The 13,955-nt window shown below is 42.4% G+C and overlaps 1 protein-coding gene and 1 long non-coding RNA gene across 5 annotated transcripts in view; one reads left to right on the top strand and one right to left on the bottom strand.

Annotated features, from left to right (window-relative positions):
• CCDC60 (coiled-coil domain containing 60) overlaps nt 1-13,955 on the bottom strand; it is a 202,602-nt gene that overhangs the window by 90,783 nt on the left and 97,864 nt on the right. The gene's annotated exons all lie outside the window — the stretch shown is intronic.
• LOC134737627 (uncharacterized) overlaps nt 1-13,955 on the top strand; it is a 278,740-nt gene that overhangs the window by 217,419 nt on the left and 47,366 nt on the right. The gene's annotated exons all lie outside the window — the stretch shown is intronic.

The raw sequence follows: 13,955 nt of genomic DNA, 5'->3' as shown, positions 1-13,955 counted from the left end.
AGTGTGCACATGTTGTGCTTTGATTGACGGTAGAATCTCATGGACTTGGCAAGCTTTTGTGACCTGTTCACATATACACACATACACACAGACCCTCAGGTCACACAGCATCCTGCCTGCCCCCCAAAAAGTCACCCCATACCTTGGGAACACAGTGACAGCAACCTAAAATGGCCAGTGGATTAGAGGATGCTGCCCAGGCTGCAATCCCCACTGCCTGACTTCTATGTGGTTAAAAGGTGCCTTGGCTCAGGGCTTCTGTTTAATTAATGTGAGTCAGCATTTGTGTAACGCCGTGTAAGAGGACTGCATTTCTTCTGGAAGAAGAGGGATAGAAACCTGCCAAGTGTCAACAAACAGTTCTATATGCATCCCAATTAGGGTGATTTCTGGAAGGCAGCAAAAGCCCACCACAGCTCTGGTTTCTAGGCAACTGCTATTAGGAGTTCTGAACCTCACTGGAAAGAGAATATTGCCAAGTCTGCCTTGTTAAGGAACCTAATGCGCCTCTTCCTGTCCCCCTCCCCTCCCCACCCCCATTCTTGTCTATTTACCCCATCATATTTAGAAGCAAATTATGTCTTGGAGGGGTGTAGAATAAGCTAAATATCTTCGAGGGCAAAAGCCCTGGGGAAAGCTCAGGCTTGGAAAGTCATGCTCTTGATAGTTACTGTTTCTAGCTTACTCTCTGTGTGTCAGGCAGGTCTCTGAAGCCTCACATGGGTTACATCATTTAATTCCTACAAGAGCCCTACAGGTAGATACTATCATTTCAAAGATGGAGAAACTGAGACTAATGGATTGAAGCCACTTGCCCAAAGTCACACTATGAGAAGGTGGCAATGCCAGGATTTGGATTCTTGTCTGTCTGAATCCTGGAGTCATCGCCTCTTTAAAATAAATTTAATTGTATTTAAGATATATCACTTGATGATTTCATATGTGTATACATTGTGACATTATCACCACAATCAAGATAATTACTATATCTATCACCTCTCATTGTTACCTTTTTTTTTTTTTTTTTTTTTTTTGTGGTGATAAGAGCATATAGGATCTACCTGCTAAGCAAATGTCAAGTATACAGTAGAGTATTGTTACTACAGGCACCATGCTGTACATTAGAGCTCCAGAACTTACTCATCTTGCATAAGTGAAAATGTGTGCCCTTGACAAACACGTCCCCATTCCTCTCCATCCCTCCCCCACCCCACCCCTGGCAACCATTCTTATACTCTCTGCCTCGATGAGTTTGCCGGTTTGCCTCTATTAGACTCAGTGGCCACTTTCTTTTCTTTCTTTCTTTTTTTTTTTTCTTTTTTTTGAGACAGAGTTTCACTCTTGTTGCCCAGGCTGGAGTGCAATGGTGCGATCTCGGCTCACCGCAACCTCCGCCTCCCGGGTTCAAGCAATTCTCAGGAGTCAGTTTCTTAGCCACTGTGCCTTCCTGCCACCTGTCAGCACCCAGGCAGCTACCCTACATGAGAAAACAGAAGCAAAGTATTGTGCATAGCGGTGGTTCAGCAGTCAGTTTTCAGTTCTGAGATAAACCAGTTCAATATGTTTTTTTCGAGAATGCAAGCTCCACCCTGCCATCCCTGTTATTACCTATTGTGCTTAATGCCTAAATGGAATGGGAGGGATTGCTCTTATGGACCTGCCATTGTGGATATAGAAAAATGCATTAGCAGGGAGAGAGGCTTTTTCCAGGGCACACCAACAATTTCCAAATCACCCCCTGGTTTATAATTTCAGGACAAACAGCAGACAATGGAATAAGGCACAAGACCACCAGCCTGTGATGGTTCAATCAGTGTTCTTCTGCCTGATTGATGGCAGGGACTGCTCGCTGGAGACCCACAACTCCTTAGGAATTCACAATGGCTCCTTCACTAAGCATCAGTACAAGGTGAAGTGGGAGGGGTCTGAGGCGCAATGCAGTTGCAAGGTGTTGTCAAAGCTTCCCTTTTGAGTTTACAACCTGAGTCTTGCCTGTCACCGTGCAAAGAGGGCTTTTGATTGCCTCCTGGACATGGGGTGGTTACCTGACACTCGTCCTTGCTGCGATATATTCAGAGGGATCCCAGCAGATGTAAAACCTCCTTCCAGGACCACGGGCCAGCTCTCTTCCCTTATTCCAGAGTTTGCTGAGCTGTGTCAGTATGAAAGCTATTCCCTTAACTGCCTGATCCCCAGGATTAAGCTATCATCTCTCATCTTCTTCTCACATTTGAGATGACCTTACATCAATCCTAGCCCAGTGCCTGACTCACAGCAGGAGCTTAGTAGAAGGCACCCAGCCTTCCAGGTCCTTGCCTGTGATCATGTGCAGATTGCTTTCTCTGTCTGGGATATCTCCACCAACTCCCTGTGACTTTTTAAAAATCTGATTATTACCTATTATCTTTTCTAGACCAAAAATATCCAAAGGGTACAAATTAAAAAAAAAAAAAAACATCTTACAGGGGCCATGCAGGTAAAAGGTAAATGAGCCCAAACACACACATCCACACAGGCACACACAGCTTTTAAAGCTGTATCTAGTGATCCATCATAGACACTCTGACTCACAATTTGGCCTGTGATTCATTCTCTGTCTCCCGCCCTCCCTCTCCCTTTTTTTCTTCCTGTATCCTTCCTTCCATATCCTTCTGTGACCCCCCCCAACCCAGCACTTTAAGCTTTTATTTTTATCTTTGTATAACTAGCAATAAAGGGCTGTTCAGTTGTACGGCCCCAGGGGCACCATTGACATTGTACTCTACAAATTGTGGCGACATTCACCCTTGAGCATATATTGTGAATGACGCCCCCTGGTATTGTGCAAAAGGGCAGTCTTGCCCTGAACATATACTGCTCCCATCTCCACCCAATCCTTGTGCTTGTGTCATAGTAGACCTTCAGGAAAGGTTCATGAGATTTAGGAATTGCTTTTCAGTTAATGTGCATTTTGAGCTGTCTGAGCAAGGATAGAGATTCAGATTGCTGTTTTAACTAGTTGTTTAGATATGGCTTTATTTAATGGACTCCTATATAAGCTTTTTTTTTTGAGACTGTCTTGCAAAACAATGCTCTATTTGGTTTCTTTAACTTTGCACCCATATTCTGCCAGGAAACACTATTTATTTATTTATTATTTTTAAGTTTTTCCATAAGTTATTAGGGTACAGGTGGTGTTTGGTTACATGAGTAAGTTCTTTAGTGGTGATCTGTGAGATTTTGGTGCATCCATCACCTAAGCAGTATACACTGCACCATATTTGTAGTCTTTTTTTCCTCACCCCCTCTCCCCATCCCTCCAAGTCCCCAAAGTCCATTGTATCATTCTTATGCCTTTGCGTCCTCATAGCTTAGCTTGAGAACATACGATATTTGGTTTTCCATTCCTGAGTTACTCCACTTAGAAGAATAGTCACAAATCTCATCCAGGTTGCTGCAAATGCCATTAATTTATTCCTTTTTATGGCTGAGTAGTATTCCAGGAAACACTCTTTCGAAGCTAATCCAACCCTGAATAATTTCTAAAGCTTAACACATAGTCATAGGTGCTGAAGGGTCAGGCCATTCACTTTTAAAAAATGGGACACAGAAGGCAGGATGACATCAGAATTTCCTGACCCCCAAACTCTGTCTGCCTCAGATGCAACCTAAGGGAACTTGTTGAAGAATTGTTCTCAACACTTTGCAGGCTGTTTGATTTGGTTGTCCTGCATTTTTTTTTTTTTTTTTTAGCTCAGGGCAGAAAAATGCTTCTCAGAGCATTTCTTTTTTTTTTTTTTTTTTTTTTTTTGAGATGGAGTCTTGCTCTGTCACTCAGGCTGGAGTGCAGTGGTGTGATCTCAGCTCACTGCGACCTCTGTCTCCCGGGTTCAAGCGATTCTCCCACCTCAGCCTCCCGAGTAGCTGGGACTACAGGCATGTGCCACCATACCCGGCTAATTTTTGTATTTTTAGTGGAGACGGGGTTTCACCATGTTGACCAGGCTGGTCTCAAACTCCTGGACTCAAGTGATCCACCTGCCTTGGCCTCCCAAATTGCTGGGATTAGAGGCGTGAGCCACCGCGCCTGGCCTCAGGGCATTCTTATTGACTTTATTCTCGTTTTCATGGGAAATTTGGGGAAGATAAAGTTCAGGTATATTTTTAAGGGATCTTACTATTCCAGTTGTATGGTAAAGTGCAGCTGTGGTGAGGTTGAGGGTATTTTCACTTTGGGGAAACATTGCCTTCCCCATCACTGTTCATCTATTAAAATGCTTTATGTGCTATATCTGGGCACCTAATAGAAAAAAAAAAAAGCCATTTTGCTCTTCCTGTAAGTTTTTCAGCAAGAAAGGGCCAGAAAATCTCTGGTTAGGCATTAGAGTAACTTCCCTTAGATCGAGCAGGGATAAGGTATCCTGTAGCTCCTAAAGGTAGCCTCCTCCCTTGTCCAGGTAGCCTGGTTGTCTGGGGGAAGGTATTTAATCAAACGCTCTGGTTTCTGAGAGTGATGATGGTGCGGATCAGCGAGATGTCAGAGAAGAGTGGCCAGCGTGGTCTCTAAGACCTTGGAGGACCTGTTTTTGTACAGCGCCACCTTGTGGCAGTGAGAAGCAATGGCAGTGGAGGACCCAGCGCCAACTTTCTGTGGGATAACAAAATTCAGCTTGTTAGACAATTCAAGGGAAAGATGAGGCTCCTAGAGGGAGACTCTAGACTTCCCATGAATAATTCACGTAATGGCCTATGGCTAACTGGAAAAATAAAAGAAGCAAGACTTGAATTTGTAGCTCAGTTCATATTACAAAAGAAATGGCCCTTATGATATTCTTATTCACTTTTCTCCCAGTGACGAGACTGTGAGAAAGGAAAGGAATTAACTCTTATCTAGCCTTTTCTCTTCCCATTGATTCAAGCCATTGGCTCTACTTCCAATAAATAGTAATAAGAAGAACTCTGATGATGACAAGAGCCAACACGTACTGTGACAACTCTATTCTAAACGCTTTCATTGTGTTAACGAACGTTATCCTGAAAACGATGTCTGAAAAGTATCTAGCTGTTTGTCTTTCAAGGCAAAGAACAAACTGTAGAACCTTAAGTTTCTTAGCTGTATGCTTTCTGGCATCTGATTTTCCCATCAGACAGGAATGAGACAACTTTGGGTCCCTGCACAGATAGTAAGAAAATCTCACCTGCAGAGTGGACAGAGTCCTGATGGCATAGTTAAGCAGCTGGAATTGAGGTGTAAACACCAGCCTTCAGAGATACCGTCTGTTCTTGGTGTATGTGTGTGTGTATGTGTGCCTGTGTGTAACACTTATGTCATCTATGTGCCAGGTATGTGCATCTTAACTCATTTAATTCACAACCCTGTGAGGCAGACTTTATTATTATCCCCATTTCATAGATGAGGGCAGTGAGACTCAGAGAGATTAGGTAACTCATCCATATTCAAAAAGCTAGTAGGTGGTAGAGCCAGGATTCATGCTGGCTCCAAAAGCCATGATTTGTTCTATTGCCCATGAATACATGAGATCAGGTAGGTGAGTGGGAAGCTGGTTTTAAAGACAGTTTTTGTTTTCCTACACTTTGGAATAGAGCCGTGAGGAAATTAATACCTGTTGAAATATATTTGTAAGCAATAATTTGGGAACAACGGGGTTTAAACTGCCTGCTGTTTTATTGTTATTATTATCATGACTTTGAACACTTGTAGGTTATGGGTTGGAAAAGTGACAGACACATCCCTTTCCCCACAGTGGGCTGCAAGGCCATTTCCCATCTAGCATCCCAGTTGTTACTCCTGAGAACTATACAGGTGTTCTGAGGTTAGCTTGGTGAGCTTGTGAGATTTCTGGCTTTTTAATATAACTTTATTTTATTTTACTTTTAAGCAAAATCATGACTGCAAAATATCAGTTAATATGACAGAGAAGACCCAGACAAAGAAGTATTCAAAGGCTACAGTCTTTTCAGGAAAAATAGAAGTTTCCACCTGCATTGAAAAAGGCAAATAGGTTGGAGACATTGGCAATTAGCTCAATGGAGTAAAAATCATCAGAACAATCATTAATGAAGGTGCTGGTATTAAAGAAAAGGCTGAGCCTAGGATGTTACTGAGTAGGACAAAGACTTTACGTAAGGAATCCTACAGGTAGAAAGTGATATTCCTGATGCACGCTGGCACTGTCTGTGTGGCTCAGATGGGCATTGCCAGTAAATTTAGGGGGAGAGTTACTTTCATGAACACTGTCTCTTTTCATTTTGCTTTCTATAAACTGCTTACTTGCTGCTGATGACTATGCTAAAGTCAGAAGAGCAAAAAGTCATGTCTGAAGTACTTTCAACCTCTTTACACCGTATTTCTGGCTTTTCTTTCATTTCTTTTGAGAAAAGTTTATTTTGTTTTAGGCATTTATGAAGTTGTCAGCAATGGAAGCACTGTGTAAATTTAGACAACTTCAGTTAAGTATTGAGAGTCTTAAAGCTGCGTGCTTTAAAATTTAAACTGATTAGATATATAATGCTACATTCTTACAATGAAATAGGATGCATCCATGCAAAGATAGCTATTATGTTTGCGTGGATATTGGATAGTAAAGAACTTTTTTAGATATAATAATGTTATTGTGGTTGTAGTTTTAAACAGTCCTTATCTTCTCTAAATAGTTGTTTAAAATATTTACAGATAAAATGATATAATGCTTCAAAATAATGAGAGAGAAGATAATGCATAAATGAAATCAGATTGGCTATGATATGATTATTGATCTGAGCAATGGGTGCATAGGAGTTTGTTATATTATTCTTTTTCATAGAGATGTGGTTTTGCCATGTTGCCCAGGCTGGTCTCGAACTTCTGGGCTCAAGTGATCCACCCCCCTCTGCCTCCCAAACTGCTGGGATTACAGGTGTGAGCCACTGCACCTGGCCCATTTGTTATATTATTGTCTGTCTTCATAGATATTTGAACATTTTTATAATAAAAAGTTGAAAGAAATGAAGTCACACATAGCTGTACATTTATTGAGGTTGTGAAAGATGCTCATAATCTTTTGCTAAATAAGAAAGCAAGTAGTCTATATGGAATGATTTTTTTTCTGTAAAAAATACACATGGATCCATGAATGCGTAGAAAATTGTTGAAAGTTGAGATGCCAAAATAGGGGCTATTCCTGCATGGGGTAATTATGGAGAGTTTTGTTACTTATTTATACATATTAATCGATATTTTCTAGCTTTTCTAGATTGTATCATTTGTACATTTTAAACTTAAAAAAAACTGGGCTTGGGAAACTGGCAGTATCTTCTAAAGCTGAGCATATGCAAACTCTATGAGTCAATTATTTCACTTTTAGGTATATTCTGAAAAGAAGTATGTACATATGTTCAGCAAAAGAAAGTATGAGTGTTCATAGCAGCTTTATTCATAATGGCTTTAAAGTGGAAACGACCCAAATGTCCATCAATACTAGAATGGATAAGTTGTGCTATCCTCACGCAATAGATACTACGCAGACACTGAGAGAGAACAGACTCCAAGTAATAGAGACAATATGGATAAATCTCAGAAAGACAATATTGAGTGAAAGAAACCAGGTACAATAAGAGTGCTAACTGAATAATTCCATTGATTTAAAGCTCAAGACAAGAGGAACAAATCTAAATGTTAGAAGTCAGGAGAGTGATTTTCTTTGGGGTGTTAGAGACTGGAAGGGGACATGAGGAGGTTGCCTGGGAGGCTTTGGTAATGTTCCTTCTCCTGACGCTGATGTGGGTTACATGGGTGTGTTTGTTTCATGAAAATTTATTGGGCTGGATGCTGAACGATTTGTGTGCTTTCCTGCGTTATGTTATATTTCAATTAAAAGTTCAAAAAAATTATAGAGCTTATTGCGTGTAGTGTCCACTCTAAGTGGTGAACTGATGCTTTACCATGCAAGCCTGTGGTTACATCCATTAGTGTAACGGCTTGTTCAACAATCCCAACAGGAAGAGATTTAAAATTAAATATGGAAATCCTGGATGAACAGCTGCATTTGCACAGCCTCCGCTTATGAACATCCTGACTCCCCCTGCCCCGTATCATGTTTGCTCCAGCTGTCCCTAAAATATGGACCTCCAAGTTTTGGAATATGGGGTATCTGGTGAATACACTGGATCTGGTGCTGAGCTCTGCCCGTAGCCCCACAGCTGGGGTCAGGGAGAAATTCATCAGATCATGATCATATTGTAAAATAGTTGCAGCCACTCAGGGAACATGAATGATGTAATACACGCAGCCATCATTTACCAAGCGCTTACCGTGTGTCAGGCATTGTTCCAAGTGCTTTGCATGTATTAGCTTATTTAATCCTCATCACAGCCTTGGGAGAGAGAGTACTTTGCAGTCTCCACTGTGGAGATCAGAGAAATTAGGCAGCTTTTTCATCACTGTGTCTCAGTGTGGTACACCTCTAAAGGGCAGTCCAGCTTCAGAGATGCCCTTGGGATTGGCCAAGGTCTCTTTGCGGCTCCATCACAATTCACCTTCTCCTTCTGCCCCACTCTGTATTCCCACTCCCTCACAGGTGTCGATCCTGAGACTACTTCCCGGTTAAACCCCTGCACACAAACTTCCATCTCAGATGCCGTTTCTCTGGGAACCCATCCTACAACACGTACTAAATGTCAATGGATTTTATATCCAGATTTTATTTTATTTTATTTTATATTTATTTATTTATTTATTTATTTATTTATTTTGAGATGGAGTCTCGCTCTGTCGCCCAGGCTGGAGTGCAGTGGCGCGATCTCAGCTCATTGCAAGCTCCGTCTCCTGGGTTCACGCCATTCTCCTGCCTCAGCCTCCCAAGTAGCTGGGACTACAGGCGCCCGCCACCATGCCCCGCTAAGTATTTGTATTTTTAGTAGATACCGGGTTTCACCGTGTTAGGCAGGATGGTCTCGATCTCCTGACCTCGCGATCCACCCGCCTCGGCCTCCCAAAGTGCTGGGATTACAGACGTGAGCCACCATGCCTGGTTGGATTTTATTTTTTATTTTAATTTTACTTTAAGTTCTGGGTTACATGTGCAGAACGTGCAGGTTTGTTGCATAGGTATACATGTGCCATGGTGGTTTGCTGCACCTATCAACCCATCATCTAGGTTTTAAGTCCCGCATGTGTTAGGTATTTGTCCTAATGCTCTCCATCCCCCGGCCCCCCACCCCCCGACAGGCTCCGGTGTGTGATGTTCCCCTCCCTGTGTTCATGTGTTCTCATTGTTCAACTCCCACTTATGAGTGAGAACATGCGGTGTTTGGCTTTCTGTTCCTGTGTTAGTTTGCTGAGAATGATGGCTTCCAGCTTCATCCATGTCCCTGTAGTTATTTTTCCCTCATTGGGAGAATCATCCAAGGTGTCTAGTTGGCTATATGGCCAGAAATGGAGGTCATGCCTTAATGACTAGGAAATGCTGGACTACCTATATTTAAGTAGGCTTCTTTGCTATTGGACTTTACTGAGCTTGAAAACATCACTGTGCACTAAGAGTCTCTGGGATGGGGTGCAGTTCACAGCGTTTCTTAAACATCTGTGACAACAGAACACTTTTCTTCACGGTGCATTTTGTAGGATGAGTGCCCTGCTCAGTACACACTGGGAAACTTTGAGCAAGATGACCTGTTTGCTTACGGAGCTAAAATCTAATTGGTCTCTTTAAATCGTTGGCTCTCTCTGTTCATGACTTGGGAGAACAGAGGTCAGCATTGTTGCAACAATATTGAAAATGATAGAAGAGGGATAATTGCCATTCGCTGTCAGCATTTTATCTCCTGAAATTTCCTTTCTGACTGTAGCTGATCTGGACTCTCCCACTGGTAAATTAAGGATATAAATGAATCAAATTCTGACCTGGGTACCCCCTTCTCCCCTCCAGGTCTAGGGGAGTTACATATAGTGTGGCGTCTACTTTGGATAACACACACACTCTCTCTCTCACATGTGTGTGTGTGTGCATGCATGTGCACACACACACAAGTTTGATTAACAATAAATTCACCTAAGGACCCATGTAGCTAAGTGTTTCCTAGGGCAATGCAGGGACTGAGCTAACTCTTTTTTTTTGCCCAGAAAAGGGATGTATATACTGTTTGTACTCTACAGAGTAAGACCTCATCCTGCATCTTCAATGATGAGGAGCATGTATTCCCATGGTCCAGGACCATGGAAGCCTAGAGAGCAGAAGATGCTGGAGTGATGTCCTCTAGTTAATTAAAGATAAGTGGAGCTGCTGGGGTCTGAATTCCTTGGCCTCATCTCTGTTCTCCAGGCATTGTAGGATCTAAGAAAGGGAAGCAGAACGGGGGTTTTTATGTACATCATCTCATTCTGCCATTCATACACAAAAATCCCTGTAGGAAGGCACAGTCCCATCCAAAGAGGAGAAACTGAGGCTCAGAGAGGTGAAATGACCAGCCCAGGCACCCAGCTGACAGGAGTCTGGTTGGGTCTCTCTGTCTGCATAGCTCATGTTCTTTGTTGCCACCCATGAATATTTTCAGATACTGTCAAGACAGCTAGCATAAAAAAGACAGTGACTTCCTTTTATTGGTCTAGTCATATATTCTTCATCCATATTGTTCTCAAAAGTCCCAATAGTAGTGTGGAATAGATCTTGTTCTCTCTGTCTCCCATACCATAGATAAAGTAACTGAGGTCTAGAGAAGTGAATTCGTTTGTGTACAGCCACCCAGCTAATAACTGCTAGAGTTAGGATTTGAACCCACAGCTGACTCCAATGCCAGAAGATTTTTGACTATGCTCTGTGAACCTGCCAAGCCTGGCTATAAAACTGAGCACATTGCTTGTCATCTGGAAAAGAATTTTGGAAAACAAAGTTTTGTGCAAAGCCCCGTGTAACAAAAGGTTCAGAAGTTCAAAATATTTTTGATGGTTAAATTTGAAAGCATGGTCCTCTAGTTAAATTCTCTTTTACTGGGGTCTTCCAGGGCAGACTTTGACACAAGGAAAGGAATAAAAAAGATATTTACCCTCAGGAGAGAGTAGTGTAAGAAAAGCAGAGAAAAAAACTCACCCTAAAACTATGGTTAACTACAGGTGTCAAAGATACATGAAGATACCAGAAACAGAGAAAAACGGGTAGGGCCTCTGGGTCACATCCAAGATGATGAAACCACAATGAACTTGAGACAGGTCCCTCCAACCCATAGCAGCAACCTACCCGTGGGGTGTGCAGTTGTGTTTACCAGTTCTGGGCTAAGAACATGAGGTCAAGTGTTTGTCCTTATGGGACAAACTAGTGACTCGTTAATGGCCACTTGCTGTCTGCAGGGTGTGAGGGAGATGTGACGCAAGAGGACTAAGGTCTTCTTTGAATGATTCACAAGATACATTTCAGAAGCCTTAACCATGCCTGCTTCCAAGATATTGAACAACATATAAATCCATGATCTTAAACAATCCTGGGGCTTTGAGGCAAGGTCTCAAGTCTAGGGGAGGGAACGGTGGGAAGAACCAGGGTTGAACTTCTAAATGAAGTTCTGGGCTACTGGCTATGGATGTGCGGATCCTGAGTGTTGAACAATGAGATGCAGAAGTGACCAAGAGCAGTCAGTAAATGCCTGAGATCAATAATAATTTTTCCAACTACTTAAATTCACTTAAAAGCAGCCTCATTCATAAAGGGATTTGGGTGAGGTCTGCTCCTCCTGCTGGTCCCTCATACTCCAAGCCTCAATTTGAGTTAATAAGATGCCATTATAGATATCAAAGTTTCCTTTTGAGATTTCTAATTTAGAGATGACAAACAAATTAAATCCCATGTAACCATTCCACTCCATGGTGGTAGCTGCCTGGAATGCTAGGCTGAGGTTTTTAGAAAATCTGGGTTCGAATAAAAGAGTGCTGTGATCCATTAGTGATATCTGCCCTGGGAACAGGAGAGAGAAGTGGGGTACATGTGCCACATAACTGTCATCCAACTTGCATTGTTTCAACGCAATTATTAGTTTTATCCCTTCTTATTTCAAAAAAAGTTAGGAGAAGCTCGCCCTACTTGCCAGCCAAGACACAAACCATATCTCAAAGTGACCATGATTAACACTATTAAACACTATTAATGCAAAAGGAAGCCCAAGAAATAGGGCTGGTGGGATGATAAAAGTACCACATGTCCTCTTGATTTCTCTGCACTTTATGAAGAAGGAAATCATTTTTGTTGGGCTCCTTGGTTGGCAAACTAGCCTACCGGAGAGGTGATTATTTTAAGAGTACATACTGGCATCATAAGGGATATGAAAGGTCTCATGGAAATCCAAGATCAGAAATTCACAGAGAGAAGAACTGGAGATTTTCTACAGAATATAGCTCCAGGGACCTGAGTAATGCAGTTAAAAGTATTGGCATCACTTGGCCTGGCACAGTGGCTCATGCCTGTAATCCCAGCACTCCGGGAGGCCAAGGCAGGCAGATCACCTGAGTTCAGGAGTTCAAGACCAGCCTGGCGATGGTGAAACCCCGTCTTTACTAAAAATACAAAAAATTAGCTGGGCAAGGTGATGCACGCCTGTAATCCCAGCTACTCGGGAGGCTGAGGCAGCAGAATCGCTTGAACCTGGGAGGCAGAGGTTGCAGTGAGCCGAGATCACGCCATTGCACTCCAGCCTGGGCAACAAGAGAGAAACTCTGTCTCAAAAAAAAAAAAAAAAAGTATTGGCACCACTCAAGGGGACTCGCTTGCTTCCCTTTGCTTGCTTTGTTCTCTAATTTCCTAGTTGGCTTCTTCTCTATCTTTCCTTAATTTAAAGCATCTGCTCACCTATAGTCATTGTTCCCTGGAACCTCTGGCTCCAAACAGCTCGCCATGGACCCTCTGGCCTCCCTTTCTCTTAGTGTTTCAACCTCTGTGCCCACTGCTGTCTGCTTAAATGATGTGCTTTCCACTTTACACTTCCAAGAGTGAGACTCTGATTTGTACAGATTATCTAATGATGCTAGCTCATGTCTCCAAGGCCAGTGCAGAATTAGCTGTATGATTGTGGTAGACTGAAAAAATGGCCCTAAATCTCCGTCATTTGTAGTGTGACTTTGCAGCTGTTCCCATTGAGAAGTAGAATCTATTTTTCCACCTTTAACTTGGTCTGGATTTGTGACTTGCTTTGGCCACAAGAATATGGCAGAAGTGATGTTTTGCCAGTTCCTAGCTTAAAGCTCAAGAAGCCTCACATACTTTCATTCTTTCTTAGGACCACAAGTCCTAGCTGACCTACTTGAGAGCAAGAGACCATGTTGTTATGCCCAAGACTATCCTAGACCTGCCTAGAGCCAGCTGACCTCCAAATATACGAGAGAATCCAGCCAAGATCAGCAAAACCACCTCCCTGACCCTCAGCTGATTACAGGTGCACAAGGGAGCCCATCTGAGGCTGAAGAACCTCCCAGTGGAACCATAGCCTCATAATCACTAATAAATGCTCATTGTTTTAAGTTACTGAGTTTTGGGGGTAGTTTGTTATGCAGCAATAGCTGACGGATACAATGACTTTGAGTAGATCTCTGAACTTCTCTGAATCTTAGTTTTCTCATTTGAGGAATTAATCAACAAGACTTTCCCTGCCTGCCTCAGGGAAGATTGCAAGATGCTATGTAAACATAAACTTCAGAATATTTACTTAGTGCCCACTCTATGCCAAGCACTGAGCTAGACCCTGGGGATTTGCAAGACTGGTTAATTCTTTTGTAGGGCAATATTACTGCCTCCTCCTTCCAGCCATAGACCAGTCATCGATAAGTCAAAGTGGACACTCCTATTTGAATGGCAGTGGAAAAGGGAGAAGTTATCAGGCTCACCTGGAAGGCCTAAAGCAATGGGCTAGATATCTTATCTCTTGATTAACCCAAAAATTAATTTATAAGCCCCCTCACTTATTCACTTTCCCTACTAAGTTAATAAGCCTTCCCCCTTATT

The sequence above is a fragment of the Pongo pygmaeus genome, chromosome 10 (genome assembly GCF_028885625.2).
Source record: "Pongo pygmaeus isolate AG05252 chromosome 10, NHGRI_mPonPyg2-v2.0_pri, whole genome shotgun sequence".
In the NCBI taxonomy this organism is placed as follows: domain Eukaryota; kingdom Metazoa; phylum Chordata; class Mammalia; order Primates; family Hominidae; genus Pongo; species Pongo pygmaeus.
This window is presented reverse-complemented; position numbering and strand designations above follow the sequence as displayed.